The sequence below is a fragment of the Zingiber officinale genome, chromosome 3B, assembly GCF_018446385.1.
Source record: "Zingiber officinale cultivar Zhangliang chromosome 3B, Zo_v1.1, whole genome shotgun sequence".
In the NCBI taxonomy this organism is placed as follows: Eukaryota; Viridiplantae; Streptophyta; class Magnoliopsida; order Zingiberales; family Zingiberaceae; genus Zingiber; species Zingiber officinale.
Genome location: NC_055991.1, coordinates 78,277,930 through 78,296,690, shown reverse-complemented (window position 1 = coordinate 78,296,690; position 18,761 = coordinate 78,277,930).

The following is an 18,761-nucleotide window of genomic DNA, read 5'->3' as shown; positions in this document are numbered from 1 at the left end:
TGACTCGAGAGGCTTGGAGGCGCCTTGGATGAGGTTTGAGGCACCTCCAGTAGTGTATAAAAGGGGTGTTCAAGCAGTAGTGTAAACAATCAATCCAAAAGCTTTCTTTCGACTATTGGCTGCTTAAGAGACGACCCTGAAGTGCTTTAGCTACGCCCCAACAACCAGAAGCTACGATTCTACTATTCTTTTGTTGTCAGTATAAGATTGTTATTGTTTTACTTGTATTACATTTTTGTAAAACTTTTCACGATTATAGTTGTTGCCTAAAGGAAACGCTCAACGAGCGTGGGCCTTGGAGTAGGACTCGCCCTAGGCTCTGAACCAAATAAATTCTTGGGTTGTGTGTTTGTGATTGCTTTCCTTTTTATTATTTCCGCTTCTTAAACTCTCGAATGATTTCCGAATCCGAAACAAGTGAAAGTCACGAGCGCTATTCACCCCCCCCTCTAGCGCTTCTCGATCCAACAACCTAAGCTTTCCCTCTTCTCTTTTCCTTGGTGGTCGACCCTTCTCTCTTTCTCTTCTCCCTTTGTTTTCTTCTCTTAAGGCTGGCGGCACATCAAGCTCCATCTTCTTGTGGTCGGTTTGCTTGGAGGGGAAAAAGAATAGAAGGAAGTTTCCTATTTTGGCATTCCTTGGGTGGCCAAAACTTGTAGGCAAAGAAGAAGGTTTGGGTGGATTTCATCTTGGTAGATCGTTGCCCACATGACATCCAAGAGGAGGAGAGGAATACAACAAAAGATCAAGAGGTCTTTAGCTGCAAAGAAAGGTATAATTAATTATTAGATTCCGCTGCATAATTAATTTGTGTTCTTTGTATGGATCCTGAAATACCAACATAAGAGGCTATCAATTTTGTGTTTCGATTTTATGTTTCTATTATGGTCTCTATAGTTAAACTTAAGGTTACTGTAAGAAGTTTAAATATTCAATTTCTTTGAAAGGCTTTGTCTAGGAAGTGGTGGATGATCCCATACCCAAGAAGGCCGAGTGCCTCGCCATGTTTAACTTGGAAGTCAATCTTTGAAATAGATATTTAATCAACTTTTGTAATATGGTTTAAATTCTGAAGAACACATGGGTTGAATTTGGAGTAAAAATGTTAAGTTCCATTTCCAATCCAAGTTTAACTTCTAAAGAACAACTTGGATTAAAAATGTTAAGTTTCATTTGCAATCCAAGTTTAACTTCTGTAGAGCACATGAGCTGCTAGGAAAAGTTCTATGCTTGTATATATTTTTGTACAGGGGAAACAGAACGGAATTCCGAGTAGCACCCAACAATTGGTATCAGAGCAAGTTTTCTGCCTCTGTGTGTTTGGTTTTCAGTTAAATTATGCACTTTTCATACATAAATTTAGGCAGGATAATAGTAGGATGCACAAATAGATTAACTCTATGGTTGTAGGCATCCTGGTTCCAACTATTATGACCCTATTATATTTGTGTGTGATTGGACCCTCGGGCATGTCGAGGGCATTTTATGTGTGTGCATGATTGTAATTATTAAATACAGCAGGAGCTGTATTAGTTTTAAGATTTTACATTTTATTCGATCTAGATTACATGTGCATTCCCTTGTGGAATATAGGATCGATAAATGTAAAATTTTATTTTTTGTCGCGGATTGTATCCTTGCAAGACGTGGTGCTATTTGAGGACCAGAGGTGCAGTAAAAAAGGAAGCAAGATAGACGCGACGACATGACCCATTGGCGGTGGCTAGGGTTAGTGGCACAAGGAAGACAGCTATGGATGAGGCCATAATAGTTGGAAAATTATTTTTCATATTTATTTCCTTTATGCTATTTATATGTGTTGTGTGTGTGTGCATGTTAAAATTCCTCACTTTAAATAACTAAGTGGGAGAGGAATTATTTAAATTCCATGATCTCCATTACTGGTTTGTAAGTGATGCATTCAAACTTACGCATTGACTTTGAGTGTCTTCCTCCACATCGGATGAGTTTATTTGCGGATCACTAGATCAAACTTCCTTAATGAATGATTATAGGAAATTATTTAGGTTTGTGTGATCTTCCCCATCTGAAGGGGCACGATCCTATTTAATGGACTAAGTATCAAGTAATGGTATACACTTAGGCGCATTTAATAGTATCCTCCCCATCAGAGTCACTGCTATTATTTGTGTGACCAAAGAAAAATCAACTATTAATTTTATTTGTCATAAAGTTAGGTTGACAAGATAATAAAATTAATAGGTAAACCCTCCTCTTACAAATGTTTGAATTTGTATACATCCACACTATCGTGATATACAAAATTCATGGTGTTTTGAGGTGTTGGTGAATTTAAATGATATTGTTTAAGGAATCAATATTATTTTAAATTCTAAAGTTTTGACCAAATATTTTGTGATTCTTAGGATTTCAAATGGCTTTCAATCCTCTTGTTGATATATTGAAAGAGAACAAACTTACTGGTCCCAATTACATTGATTGGAAACAAAACTTGGACTGTCCTCGTAAAAGTGAGAACAATAAAGGTGTATCTTATTCATTAGTTGTTGAAACATGTTTAGCGGTGTTATCTACCGATACCTGGTGTGTAGATACGAGAGCCACTAATCATGTCTGCAATTCATTGCAGGGGTTCCAGGAAACCCGACAACTATATGAAGGGGAAATCACCGTCTACATGGGCAATGCTACAAAAGTGACGGCTGTTGCAGTGGGAGATATTTATTTATCCTTTGATAGGAATAAAACATTGATTTTGAGAAATTATCTTTATGTACCAAGTTTTAGAATGAATTTGATTTCAGTTTCCAAACTATTTATGGATGGATATTCTGTTTCTTTTGATGACAAAGTAGTTGTCAAGAAAAATAGGGTAGCTATCTGTTCTGTTACATTGATTGACAATTTGTATACTCTAAATCCAATAACTCTCATGATGCAACAAATGGAAATTAATAACGCATCTTCTAATTCAATTAAGAGAAAGCAGCCTTCGGAAATGAACCAAACATATCTTTGGCATCTAAGGCTAGGTCATATTAACTTGAGTAGGATTCAAAAGTTAATAGCCGATGGACATTTGGGTTCATTGGTGGTGGAAAACTTTCCAACCTGTGAGTCTTTCTTGGAAGGAAAAATGACCAAGAGACCTTTTAAGGCTAAGGGGTATAGAGCCAAAGATGTGTTGGAATTGGTTCATTCTGATTTGTGTGGATCTATTGTAGGGTGCTACTTAGAATATCATTTTGTTTCCTCTGTAAAAAAAATTTATACAAGCACAGAATTTTTTTCTAGCAACCCATGTGCTCTTCAGAAGTTAAACTTGGATTGGAAACGAAACTTAACATTTTTACTCCAAGTTCGTTCTTTAAAGTTAAACTTGGATTGGAAATGAAACTTAACATTTTTACTCCAAATTCAACCCTTGTGTTCTTCAGAAGTTAAATCATATTATAGAAGTTGATTAAATATCTATTTCAAGGATTGGCTTCTAGGTCGTTGGCGAGGCACTAGGCCTTCTTGGTTATGGGATCATCCACCACTTCCTAGACAAAACCTCTCAAAGAAATTGAATATTTAAACTTCTCACAGTAATCTTAGGTTTAACTACAGAAACCTCAATCAAAGCATAAGATTGAAACACAAAATCGAAGCATAAAAATCAAAACACGAAATTGCTAGCCTCTTGTGTTGGTATTTTAGGATCCATACAAAGAAAACAAAACTAGTTGTGCTACGGAATAAATAACTAGTTGTACCTTTCTTCGTAGACAAAGACCTCTTGATCTTCTATCGTATCCCTCTCCTCTTCTTGGACGTCGTGTGGGCGACGATCTACCAAGACAAAAACACCTGAACCCTTTTTGTTTCCAAGCCTCCTACTGTTAGGACCTTTGGATGCGGCTAGAGAGGGGGGGTGTGAATAACCGACCCCAATTTCACGTTTCTTTCTACAAATCAAGTTAGCGCAGCGGAAAAATAACAACAGAAACGTAAATGGAGAAATCAAACCTCAAGCACAGCGATGTAACGAGGTTCGGAGATGATACTCCTACTCCTCGGCGTGTCCGTAAGGTGGACGAAGCCTATCAATCCGTCGGTGGATGAGACCCCGGATAACCGGCTAATATGAACTCCTTCTGGGTGGAGAAACCTCGCCACAATCTCTTGCAACATCAAGATAGGAGTACAAGAAAGAAAGCAAGAAAAAAAAAGCAATACGAATGTAAAAACACTTTGCCTTCTCGTCGACGGGAGTCCGTTGATGAAGCAACAACTTCACGGATGCCCAACAGCAGCTGAACCAGCCGAAGGAAGCTCACTCGAAGTTTCAAGAAGTATGAGCTCAGCAAAGCTCAGTAAGAGCAGAAGGAACCAGGAAGAAGTGTGAGAAGCGACTTTTTACTGTAGAGGCACTCGACCTCTTTATATCCCTGAACCTGCGAACCTGCAAAGAGGGCAGAAGACAGCAGAAATCTAGCCGTTGTGACTCAACGGCTAGAGCTGGACCGATCAGGCTCCACCCTGATCGGTCCAGACCTTCTCTGATCGGTCTTGGGACCGATCAGGACCTATGCTGATCGGTCCCCAAACCGATCAGCACACTTCACAGAGAGTTGCCCAACTCTCTGATCGGTCTGTGGACCGATCAGGACTCAGGTGGATCGGTCCACAGACCGATCCCCCTCTTTCTTCTCCCGATCTTCTTCGCTTCTGTATGATTACTGATCGGTCACCAGACCGATCAGGTAATTCACAGAAACACACTGTTTTGTTACTGATCGGTCACCAGATCGATCAGTCAACTAGCGTATCACTGGATCGGTCACCAGACCGATCCAGGTTTAGAGCTTCCAGCCCTAAACCCTACCTGGTCTTGAGAACGAGCTACCGAGCCCTCTCTGACCTAGTCAGTGTAGGGTTTTTCGGGCCGCGAAAACCACTTTTCGCGTCGCGGAAACCCCGAATCGCCCAAGCCACAGATCTCGTGCAAGGTAAAACCGAACGAAAATACGAGTACGAGTTTGAAAAACTTTAATCTACAGTAGATCTACATAAGGATAAACCATTTATACCTTTGATGCGATGCCCTTTGCGTTCCCTCTCGTCCAAATGATGCCGGATCTCAAGACCGTCAAGCGCCGGTCCTCTAGAAGTATCCACACGGACACACTAGATGGAAATGACCAAAAACCAAGGTGTGCTAGCACCTATGTGGTTCGGCCAAGGGAGGAGAGGGAGAGGGAGAGCTTGAGAGGGAGAAGGAGGAAGATGCACACAAGTGAATGAAAAATGAATTTCTTCACCCAAAACAAAGTGGTCGGCCACATTTCAAATTCACATTAATTGCATTAATTGCAATTAACATGAAACCATAAAATCACATTAATTGTATTAATTGCAATTAATATGAAACCATTAAGAGAGTGGCTTTGTCACTTCCATGAGGTGGCACCCATGATGATGTGGAACATCATTATTGGTCCACCTAATGCCAACTCACCAATGAGGTGGCAAAAGGTCAAGTCAAAATTGACCTTTGGTCTTCCTTCTCATGTGAAGTCAAACTTGACTCAATCTCTACCATGGTGGATCTAATCCAACCATTTGATTCGAGCCAACTTAATATAATGAATCTAATTCATTAAATTAAATTGATTCAATGAGTCAAAATCTAAATTAGACTCATTTAACACATGAATCAACTTGAGTCGAACTCAAGTTAGCCCAATTAGGATTACTTTTAATCCAATTTGATTCATCAAATGAATCTAATCCTCTTGGTTCATCATATGAACCTAATCTCCACCTAATTGTCCTAATTGTGTGACCCTATAGGTTCTTGTAACGTTGGCAATGCCCTAAACCCATTTAGGAGCATAAGTAATGAGCGGTATCTAGCAACACATCATTACTACCCAAGTTACAAGAATGTCGAGATCCGACATCACCTCGTGACTACCAATTGTGACTACTCACAAAATAATGACAAGTGTCCTTCTATCCTAGACATCTAGATTGATCAATATGAGGCATAGACCGTGTCATCCTCTAATCAATCTAAATCTTGAACTCCAAGTAGACTCACTCGATCAAATGAGCTCAACATCTAATGTTGACTCATTTGGGCATGGCCATGCACTTAGTGGTCTCACTCTATCAAGAATACCGATGTCGCTCCCGTCATATGGGAGGATAGATTCCATCTACATCACATTCCTCTACATAATTCGTTATATACCCAAGAATCGCTTTATAGTCCACCCAGTTACGGGACGTTTGATAAACTAAAGTACATAACTCCTTATGTAGGGATCCATGGTGACTTCAGGTCTAAGGACTAATAGTCATACTAATAGCCACATGAGAAAGTATATGACACTCATATAACGATCCATGATACTTTCTCATGGCGGGTCATTCAATATACATTCTCTAATGCATACCCATGTGTCAGCTTGATATCTCTATATCCATGACTTGTGAGATCAAGTCATCGAGCTGACCTACATGCTAGTCTTATTGTATTAACATTGTCCCTGAATGCTAATACTCGACTAGGAATGATTTAGAGTAGTGTTCCCTATATCATCTCACTATCGATTCAACTAATCGATTGATATAGGTATGAACCTTCTACTCAAGGACGTTATTATACTTAGTCTATTTGGCACTAATATAAATAAGTATAATAACCAAACAAATGCCTTTATTAATATACAAGAATATGATATACATGAGTCCATACAATCATCAAATGATTGGCTCTAGGGCTCTAACAACAATCTCCCACTAGCACTAGTGCCAATCAAGATAGGCTCTAAGGCCTAAAGACCTAGTGTGACCATCATGCTTCCTCTGTGCCAAAGCCTTCAAGGGATCTGCGATGTTAGCCTCTGTAGGTACTCTGAAATCTTCACATCTCCTCTATCGATAATCTCTCGAATGAGATGGAAGCCGTAGTATGTGCTTGGTCTGCTGGTGTGACCTTCGCTTGTGCTATAGCTCCATTGTTGTCACAGAGCTCAACTGGTCCGATGTTAGAACCACCCCAAGTTCGTGATGAACTCGGATCCAATCGCCTCCTTTGCCTCCGATGCAAGAATATACTCGGCTTGTAGAATCGCCCATCATATCCTCGCTTGAACTCTTCCAAACGACACCACCATTAATGCAAAATACGAACCTCGATTGCGATCGGTAATCATCCTGATCGGTCTGAAAGTTGGCATCACGTAACCCTTTACAGTTAGCTCATCATTACCTCCATATATCAAGAAATATTCTTTAGTCCTTCGTAAGTACTTAAGAATATTCTTAACCGCTATCCAATGACTTTCACCTGGACTGACTGGTATCTGCCCGTCATGCTCAAAGCATACGAGACATCGGTCGAGTACATAGCATGGCGTACATGATCGATCCTATGGCCGAGGCATAGGGATCTGATCCATGCGGTCTCTCCTCTAGAAGAGGGACCTTGAGTCTTCGAAGACTCACACCATGTGACACTAGAAATCCTTCTTTGAGTTCTGCATGGCAAACCGAAGGAGTACCTTGTCAATATATGTACCGACTTAGGCCAAGCAATCTCTTAGATCTATCTCTATAGATCCGTATCCCTAGAATGCGGATGCCTCACCTAAGTCCTTCATTGAGAAGCAACTCCTAGCCAGGTCTTGACAGATCAAGCATAGGATGTCCTTCCCAATTAGTAGTATGTCATCCACATATAATATGAGGAAGACAACTATGTCCCTACAACCTTCTTGTAGACACAAGGCTCATCTTCGTTCTTGATGAAACCAAACTGCTTGATCGCATCATCGAATCGAAGATTCCAGCTCCGAGAAGCTTGCTTTAGTCCATAAATGGACCTATGCAGCTCTACTAGTATGTTGTGGATCTACAAAACCCTCAGTTGTGTCATGTACACATCCTCGAGTAGGTTTCCATTCAGAAACGCGGTTTTGACATCCATCTTCCATATCTCATAGTCATGGTAGGCTGCAATAGCAAGCATGATCCGAATGGACTTAAACATCGCTACTGGAGAAAAGGTTTCATCATAGTCAATACCATGAATCGCTTGAAACCTTTAGCTACCAAGCGACCCTTATAGATAAGTCCATCCATGTCGGCTTTCTCTTAAAGACCCACTTGCACCCAATGGGTTTTACCCTTCGGTGAACCAAAATCCATACTTGGTTGGTGTACATGGATTCTATCTCGATCTCATGGCTTCTAGCCATTTCTCGTAATCTGGTCTCATCAGCTTCTTGATAGGTGGTAGGCTCATCCTCTATGAGCACAATGTCATCATGGTCGACAAGAGAAATGAGTATCTCTCAGCCTGACGACGTACCATCGGACCTGCGAAGAGGTATGTCTACTTGAACCGGTTGTTGTTCCTCAACCCTTGTGGAACAACATCATCCACAACACTTTGTGGTTCCAGTTCAATTTCCATCGAGGCATCAGTATTGTTCGCATCTTGAACTTCTTCAAGATCGAACGCAGCTCCCACTAGTCTTCTAGAAACAAAGTCCCTTTCTAGAAAGACCCCGATCTTTGCCACAACTACCTTGTGCTGACTGGAATGTAGAAGCAATATCCCTAGTTTCCTTGGGATATCCGATGAAATAGCACTTGTCGGATTTGGGTCCTAACTTGTCGAGACTTGACGAACGTAAGCCTCACAACCCCAAATCCTCATGAAAGACCGGGCATCTCTCCCAGTTCATATCCTATATGGTATCTTTATCACGCCTTTGATGGAACTCTGTTGAGTATGAAAGTTGTCGTGTTCAGAGCATATCCCATAGATATGCCTGAAGATCCTGGTGACTCATCATGGATCGTACCATATCTAATAGGTACGATTCCTCCTTTGATACACCATTCCACCGTGGTGTTCCAGAGGAGTGAGTTGATAGAATCCCACACTTAGCTAAATAGTCACGAAACTCATGGCTTAAGTATTCTCCACCTCGATCGGATCGAAGTATTTTAATACTCTTACCAAGTTGGTTCTTGACTTCATTCTTGAATTCTTTGAACTTTCAAAGGATTCAGATTTATGTGTCATCAGTACACATAACCGTATCTCATGAAGTCATCGAGAAATGTGATGAAGTATCTATAACCGCCTATAAGTGACATTGAAAGGGCCACATACATCACTATGTATGAGTCCTAACAAATCACTGCTCTCGCCGTGCCCACTAAAGGAGTCTTGGTCATCTTGCCTCGTAGGCATGACTCGATATCTCATATGATTCAAAATCAAATGAGTCCAAACCATCCTTATGGAGTGGGATAAGCGCTTGTCATTTATATGACCTAAGCGAGAGGTAAGTTTGGTTCAAGTCATTCGACTTGATCCTCTTGGTATTTATGTTATAGACAGAGCTCTCTAGGTCTAGAATGTAGAGTCCGTTTATCAGAGGTGCACTACAATAGAACATATCGTTTAAAAAGACGGAACAACATTTGTTCTTTATTATAAACGAGTATCCTCTCTTGTCCAAACAAGAAACTGATATTATGTTCTTTGTCAAGACAGGCACATAACAACAATCGTCTAATTCTAGTACTAGCCCAGAGGGCAGAGATAGATGATAAGCTCCTACAGCAATAGCAGCAACTCATGCTCCATTGCCTACTCGTAGGTCTATCTCACCCTTCGTCAATGCTCTGCTATTCCTCAGCGCTTGTACATTAGTACAAATGTGCGAAGCACATCCGGTATCTAATACTCACGATGAAGAAATAGAGAGGTTGACTTCTATAACATTTATACCTGAAGTAGAAATCTTATTTCTCTTCTTCTTAAGATCTTCCAGGTATTCTTTGGAGTTCCTCTTCCAGTGCCTTGCTTGTCTTTGATATAGGTGACAAAGATGTTCAACCATATCGTAAGCGCTCATAAACTCATGTTGCTTCTGAAGCTCAAAGTTCATGGTTGGAGCATAAGACAAGACACATCTAATCGTCATCTTGATGCTTCTTGAAGCATCTCGGCCCGCCGCGCAAGGGCGTGAGGGGCCTCCGAATGGGCTCGCCCAACGCATAGCCACGTTCTTGGGTGAGAACTATTCTATCTCGCATCACCAGAAATTTGTTCATGAGCTTGTCCTTCTTAAGGACAGATCGCAGAGAGAAAATGTTCGTATTTGACGTCATGGTTATCTACAATAGAAAAATTTGCAGAAATAAATATCATATTCTTTAAAATCATTTAATTAGGCCTCTAACTAAATGATGCTCCCACCAAATTCCTTAATTCTTGTGGGACAAGATCCACATCATACTAACCCTTGAGTTAGCTTTGGCTAATACGCCCAAGGCTTAGTATGATCGGTAGGTAACGATTACCAATTACATCTCTATGCAACTCTTGTTTATAGAATCAATATCCGCATTTATATTAAAACTCGAGTTAGCTAATACGCCCGAGAGTTAATATAGATGTGATATTGACCTATCTTTCCAACTATTGGAAGAATGCCTATAGTTGACTCGATCCAACCGAGTAACTATGAATACCAATCTAATTGAGTTTGTATTCACCCATGCGTTGATAGGCGGGACCAAGATTGTCCCTCCGCACCTACCAAGATAATATGCTTTGGCAGATTCAACAATACATGTGATTGAGGTAGTGATAGGTATCACGACATGGCATTTTAGAGTTGGTTCGATCTAGATCTAATCTAATCGAGAAGAATGCATCTTGTGCACGACTTAGATCTAATCTAATCGCAAGAGTGCATCATGTGCACGACTTAGATCTAATCTAATCGTTAAGGCACTAATTAATTAATTAATTATTAAACATGCATCAAATATATAATAATTAATTAATTAATCTATTTGTGATTTAGTCATGGCCCTACTACGATCTTCTCAAGCCAATGAGAAGATCGATTGGTCAACCTAGGGTCAACAGCTTCTCCAAGTGCCTCCCTTTGACCACCTTGTGTTGCTCATGCCCGCCTCGGAACTCCGTCTCGTGTGGACCCTCCACCGCTCCAATTTGTACATTACAATTTGAAACTCGAGTTACATTCGAGTCTAAATCTAATTTACAACAAGAAAATATGAGAAGGCACGACACGCAGGTCGCGAATATAATACAACACTCGCAAACACATAACGGCACGTAGGCCGTATTATGAATTACAACACAACCAATCATATTGGGCTTTGGGCAATGACTATCACAAATTAATATATATAATTCAAAATTATATATTTTCATAATTTTCTATAATTTTAAAATTAATTTTTACAGAAAATCACAGAAGGTTTTATTTTTCATAAAAATAAAAATAAACTCGTACAAGCCTTACACGTGACTCTGATACCACTGTTGGGTTTTTCGGGCCGCGAAAACCGCTTTTCGCGTCGCGAAAACCCCGAATCGCCCAAGCCACGGATCTCGTGCAAGGTAAAATCGAACGAAAATACGAGTACGAGTTTGAAAAACTTTAATCTACAGTAGATCTACATAAGGATAAACCATTTATACCTTTGATGCGATGCCCTTCGCGTTCCCGCTCGTCCAAATGATGCCGGATCTCAAGACCGTCAAGCGCCGGTCCTCTAGAAGTATCCACACGGACACACTAGATGGAAATGACCAAAAACCAAGGTGTGCTAGCACCTATGTGGTTCGGCCAAGGGAGGAGAGGGAGAGGGAGAGCTTGAGAGGGAGAAGGAGGAAGATGCACACAAGTGAATGAAAAATGAATTTCTTCACCCGAAACAAAGTGGTCGGCCACATTTCAAAATTCACATTAATTGCATTAATTGCAATTAATATGAAACCATAAAATCACATTAATTGCATTAATTGCAATTAATATGAAACCATTAAGAGAGTGGCTTTGTCACTTCCATGAGGTGGCACCCATGATGATGTGGAACATCATTATTGGTCCACCTAATGCCAACTCACCAATGAGGTGGCAAAAGGTCAAGTCAAAATTGACCTTTGGTCTTCCTTCTCATGTCAAGTCAAACTTGACTCAATCTCTACCATGGTGGATCTAATCCAACCATTTGATTCGAGCCAACTTAATATAATGAATCTAATTCATTAAATTAAATTGATTCAATGAGTCAAAATCTAAATTAGACTCATTTAACACATGAATCAACTTGAGTCGAACTCAAGTTAGCCCAATTAGGATTACTCTTAATCCAATTTGATTCATCAAATGAATCTAATCCTCTTGGTTCATCATATGAACCTAATCTCCACCTAATTGTCCTAAGTGTGTGACCCTATAGGTTCTTGTAACGTTGGCAATGCCCTAAACCCATTTAGGAGCATAAGTAATGAGCAGTATCTAGCAACACATCATTACTACCCAAGTTACAAGAATGTCGAGATCCGACATCACCTTGTGACTACTAATTGTGACTACTCACAAAATAATGACAAGTGTCCTTCTATCCTAGACATCTAGATTGATCAATATGAGGCATAGACCGTGTCATCCTCTAATCAATCTAAATCTTGAACTCCAAGTAGACTCACTCGATCAAATGAGCTCAACATCTAATGTTGACTCATTTGGGCATGGCCATGCACTTAGTGGTCTCACTCTATCAAGAATACCGATGTCGCTCCCGTCATATAGGAGGGATAGATCCCATCTACATCACTCACATCCCTCTACATAATTCGTTATATACCCAGTAATCGCCTTTATAGTCCACCCAGTTACGGGTGACATTTGACGAAACTAAAGTACATAACTCCTTATGTAGGGATCCATGGTGACTTCAGGTCTAAGGACTAATAGTCATACTAATAGCCACATGAGAAAGTATATGACACTCATATAACGATCCATGATACTTTCTCATGGCGGGTCATTCAGTATACATTCTCTAATGCATACCCATGTGTCAGCTTGATATCTCTATATCCATGACTTGTGAGATCAAGTCATCGAGCTGACCTACATGCTAGTCTTATTGTATTAACATTGTCCCTGAATGCTAATACTCGACTATGAATGATTTAGTGTAGTGTTCCCTATATCATCTCACTATCGATTCAACTAATCGATTGATATAGGTATGAACCTTCTACTCAAGGACGCTATTATACTTAGTCTATTTGGCACTAATATAAATAAGTATAATAACCAAACAAATGCCTTTATTAATATACAAGAATATGATATACATGAGTCCATACAATCATCAAATGATTGGCTCTAGGGCTCTAACTAACAGTCAGAGCTACCGAGCTACCGAGCTACCGGGCTACCGAGCTACCGATCTACCGAGCTACCAAGCTACTGAGCTACCGAGCTACCGAGCTACCGAGCCCTCTCTGACTTCCCATGCCAAGCTTCCATACTTGGACTTCTCCCGTGCCAAGCTCCCTGCTTGGACTTCTCCGTGCCAAGTCTCCATACCTGGACTTTTCCCGTGCCAAGCTCCCTGCTTGGACTTTTCCGTGCCAAGTCTCCATACTTGGACTTTTCTCGTGCCAAGCTCCCTGCTTGAACTTTTCACCAGATGTCTGGTCAACCTTGACCTATCTGGATTTCCCTTGCCTGGCTTGGACTTTTCACCAGATGTTTTCAACCTTCACCTCACGGGATTTCCCTTGCCTGGCTTCACTCACCAGGACTTTCCAACTGCCTGGCTTCACTCACCAGGACTTTCCCTTGCCTGGCTTCACTCACCAGGACTTTTCCTTTGCCTGGCTTCACTCACCAGGACTTTCACCTGGTTTCACTCACCAGGACTTTTCCTTTGCCTGACTTCACTCACCAGGACTTTTCCGAATCAGGTCGACTCACCTCGGGTCAACCAGGTCAACCTTGACCAAAGATTGCACCCACAATCTCCCAAGTTTGTATTCTGTCAAACATCAAAATACAACTTTTCTATCCTCGTCAAACATCAGAATAGAACTTTTCTATTCTCGTCAAACATCAGAATAGAACTTTTCTATTCTTGTCAAACATCAAAATACAACTCGAGTCAGGTCAACTCGAGTCAGGTCAACCAGGTCAACCTTGACCTAAGGTTGCACCAACAATCTCCCCCTTTTTGATGTTTGACAAAAACCATAATCAAGTTAGGTTAACCCGATAACCTAACTTAGGTTTTCCAATGTTCTTCCTTGAACATTCTCCCCAAACTCTAATGTTCTTCCTTGAACATTATTTGGACATTCTCCCATTCTCCCCCTTTTTGACACACATCAAAAAGAGTGATTCAAGGTCAAGAGTTTCTTCCTAATGAAAGTCTCATACCTTTCATTGAAACCCTTAATTTCCCCCTTGATACTAAAATCAACAATCAACTTAGTGATAATCCCATATCACTCAAGTCTTTAGAGTAAAAACTCCCCCTTGACTAATAGGTAAAACTCCCCCTAAAAGTCAACTCCCCCTTGACCATTGCACCAACAATGTCTTGGAGAGTTTCAAACCTTTAGAAATCCAAAACACAAACTGTGTTTTAACTTTCAGCTGAAATTTCAGACAACACAGTCGAAAATCAGCATTTTGACACGCTCTGATCGGTCACCAGACCGATCAGGAGCTCCCTGGATCGGTCCAGTGATCGATCCAGCATCCCTTGGACCGATCGAAACCTCCACCATGTCATATCTGATTTCCGAATTTCTTCCTCCCGAAATTCAGAAACCCCTACAAAATTACAGAAAATTCCAAAAATTATAAAATTTTGAGAATACATTCCTCATAACATATACTATCATGGAAAAATAGTTTTCTATGAAAATAACTTCCATTTTCAAATCTTGATACAAAGTTTAATAACTTTGAAATAGTTCAAGTTTACCTCAACTTTGTATCAACTTGCTCAATGATGAATGCTATCACTAGAAAAACTTCATCAAGGTTTTTCAAATCAATTTTGAAATGATTTTAAACCATTCAATTTAGGACCACAATCTTAGGGCTAAGTGTACATGACTTGTACACAAGCTTTCCCTATGATCCTCAATTTCGAATTAGGCTCATCTAGATACAAGAACTATGCACCTTGATCCTAACTCATCATCCTAATATCTCACACACATCTAAGGTGTATCAAACACATCCAAGTCAATTTTGATGTGAGATATGGGTTTAGGTCATCTTAAGCTAAGTTCTCGTGCATTTTCTAAACAACAATTTGATTTCCATATCAAATTGAGTTTTTTTATCCTTAAATCAATTTAATTGATCATAAATGCAAGAGATGATGACATGGCATAAAATAATATCATAAGTGAACATATGTGCCAATGTCATGATGTCATGGCATAAAGTATGAAACTTAAATAAGGCATGACATATAACTAACCTAAGCATTATCATGACATTTCAAATGATAGCAAATTAGATATGATGTCATGATATGGCATATGGCAAACAATATATGACAAATAACATATAAAGGTATAGAAAATACCTAATTCTAGCCTTAGTTGCCATTTTTGATAATTTTGATCATTTTGCCATAAATTCCATATTCCTAAGTGTAATAAACCTAAAATCATATACTAAAGATTTTTAGATCACTATGTGCCAATTAGATTGACCCTAGAGAATTCCTCAAATATGGTTGGCACATGCTAATCATCTTAGGAATAACTTTCCATTTCATTTTCAAGGCTTGATTACACCTTGAAAATTCCTAAAGTGCCACCTTTTGCCATGATTAGGTTAACTACCTATTCAAGTAAGGTTGGCACACCCTAAACCATCTAGCGTGATGGAATCACGCTCCTAGGAACCCAATACCTATTTGAGCTCATTGGGTTCACTAAATATTCACTAGGGATGACTTCCCTAGTAACCCTCCTAATGACCCTCCTAGGCTTTAAAGCCTTGGTCATTTGGGACTCATCAAGATCAACTCTAGGGGTGACTCCCCTTGTGACCTTGGTGATGGTCTTTCTAGCCCTAGGTCTTGTTCCATAATCGAATGGAACATTATGGTAAGTGGGCTTTGATTTTTGACCCTTAGACCCTTGAGTTGACTTCTCTAAATTCTTAAGGGTCTTTTCTAAATTGTCAAGTCTTGACCTCAAGACTTGATTTTCCTTTTCTAATACCTCAAGTTTTAATTTGTCATTTTTCTTTGAGGTATTCCTAGGCATATGTCTAGTTGTTTTGGGATTTCTACCTAGGTTTTCCTTAAACTTAGATGAGTTAATTCTAGGGTTAGCATTTCTAGAATTGTCCTTACCTAGGCTAACATGTTTGGCACCTAAGCACGTGTATCGGTTATTATAGTTATCATGCTTATTGTTATTGACAATAGCAATAAGGCTACTAGCATGCATCCTACTAGAATTGCAAGAATGTGCCTTAGAGATTACCTTAGGGTTTGCCTTAGCTCCCCCTATAGATGTGCTCGATCTCTTGTCCTTGTGAGGTTGCCTCCCCCTCGGACATTGGCTCCTATAGTGTCCCCTTCGCTTGCATTGGAAGCACACCACGTGCTCCTTGCTCTTGCGTTTCGGGACTCCGGCTTCCTTGACCTTTGGTGCCGGTGGAGTCTTCCTAATCCTCTTTGGACATTTACTCTTGTAATGCCCAAATTCCCTACACTCAAAGCACATTATATGTAATTTACTTGAAAGTAAATTGCTTGAGTTACCTAGGGTTGAGGATGGTTGTATGCTTTCTTCTTCATCCCTTCCGGAAGTAGAGGCTTCTTTTTCTTGCTCCAATCTTGAGGAAGAACTCTCCTCCTCCTCTTCCTTAGATGTTGAGTAGCCCTCAACTTCTAATTCCTTACCTCCATGATGTGAGCTACTTGGCTCACTTGACTCCTCTTCATGACTTGAATTGGAGCTCTCCTCATGGAACTTAGCCAAGTTGTTCCACAACTCCTTGGCATTGTTGTATCCACCTATCTTACACAAGATATCACTAGGTAATGAAAATTCAAGGATTTTCGTTACCTCGTCGTTGATTGTGGATTGGTGAATTTGTTCTTTCGTCCACTTCTTTTTCTTGAGAAGTTCTCCCTTTCTATCCACCGGAGGAATAAAACCTACTTGTACACAATTCCAATTTACTAGGTTAGTCATAAGAAAATACTTCATTCTTACCTTCCAATACGCGAAGTCGTTGCACTCGTAGAAGGGTGGAATTGTGATGTCTTCTCCGAGTCGATCCATTCTCTAGCTTGTGCTCCCCCGGGTGTTAATCCGACGAAGAGCAACCTTGCTCTGATACCACTTGTTAGGACCTTCGGATGCGGCTAGAGAGGGGGGGTGTGAATAGCCGACCCCAATTTCGCGTTTCTTTCTACAAATCAAGTTAGCGCAGCGGAAAAATAACAACATAAACGTAAATGGAGAAATCAAACCTCAAGCACAGCGATGTAACGAGGTTCGGAGATGATACTCCTACTCCTCGGCGTGTCCGTAAGGTGGACGAAGCCTATCAATCCGTCGGTGGATGAGACCCCGGATAACCGGCTAATATGAACTCCTTCTGGGTGGAGAAACCTCGCCACAATATCTTGCAACAGCAAGATAGGAGTACAAGAAAGAAAGCAAGAAACAAAAAGCAATACGAATGTAAAAACACTTTGCCTTCTCGTCGACGGGAGTCCGTTGATGAAGCAACAACTTCACGGATGCCCAACAGCAGCTGAACCAGCCGAAGGAAGCTCACTCGAAGCTTCAAGAAGTATGAGCTCAGCAAAGCTCAGTAAGAGCAGAAGGAACCAGGAAGAAGTGTGAGAAGCGACTTATTATTGTAGAGGCACTCGACCCCTTTATATCCCTGAACCTGCGAACCTGCGAAGAGGGCAGAAGACAGCAGAAATCTAGCCGTTGTGACTCAACGGCTAGAGCTGGACCGATCAGGCTCCACCCTGATCGGTCCAGACCTTCTCTGATCGATCAGCACACTTCACAGAGAGTTGCCCAACTCTCTGATCGATCTGTGGACCGATCAGGACTCAGGTGGATCGGTCCACAGACCGATCCCCCTCTTTCTTCTCCCGATCTTCTTCGCTTCTGTATGATTACTGATCGGTCACCAGACCGATCAGGTAATTCACAGAAACACACTGTTTTGTTACTGATCGGTCACCAGACCGATCAGTCAACCAGCTTATCACTGGATCGGTCACCAGACCGATCCAGGTTTAGAGCTCCCAACCCTAAACCCTACCTGGTCTTGAGAACGAGCTACTGAGCCCTCTCTGACCTAGTCAGAGCTACCGAGCTACCGGACTACCGAGCTACCGATCTACCGAGCTACCGAGCTACCGAGCTACCGAGCTACCGAGCTACCGAGCCCTCTTTGACTTCCCATGCCAAGCTTCCATACTTGAACTTCTCCCGTGCCAAGCTCCCTGCTTGGACTTCTCCGTGCCAAGTCTCCATACCTGGACTTTTCCCGTGCCAAGCTCCCTGCTTGGACTTTTCCGTGCCAAGTCTCCATACTTGGACTTTTCTCGTGCCAAGCTCCCTGCTTGAACTTTTCACCAGATGTCTGGTCAACCTTGACCTATCTGGATTTCCCTTGTCTGGCTTTACTCACCAGGACTTTCCAACTGCCTGGCTTCACTCACCAGGACTTTCCCTTGCCTGGCTTCACTCACCAGGACTTTCCAACTGCCTGGCTTCACTCACCAGGACTTTCCAACTGCCTGGCTTCACTCACCAGGGCTTTCCATCTGCCTGGCTTCACTCACCAGGACTTTCCAACTGCCTGGCTTCACTCACCAGGACTTTCCATCTGCCTGGCTTCACTCACCAGGACTTC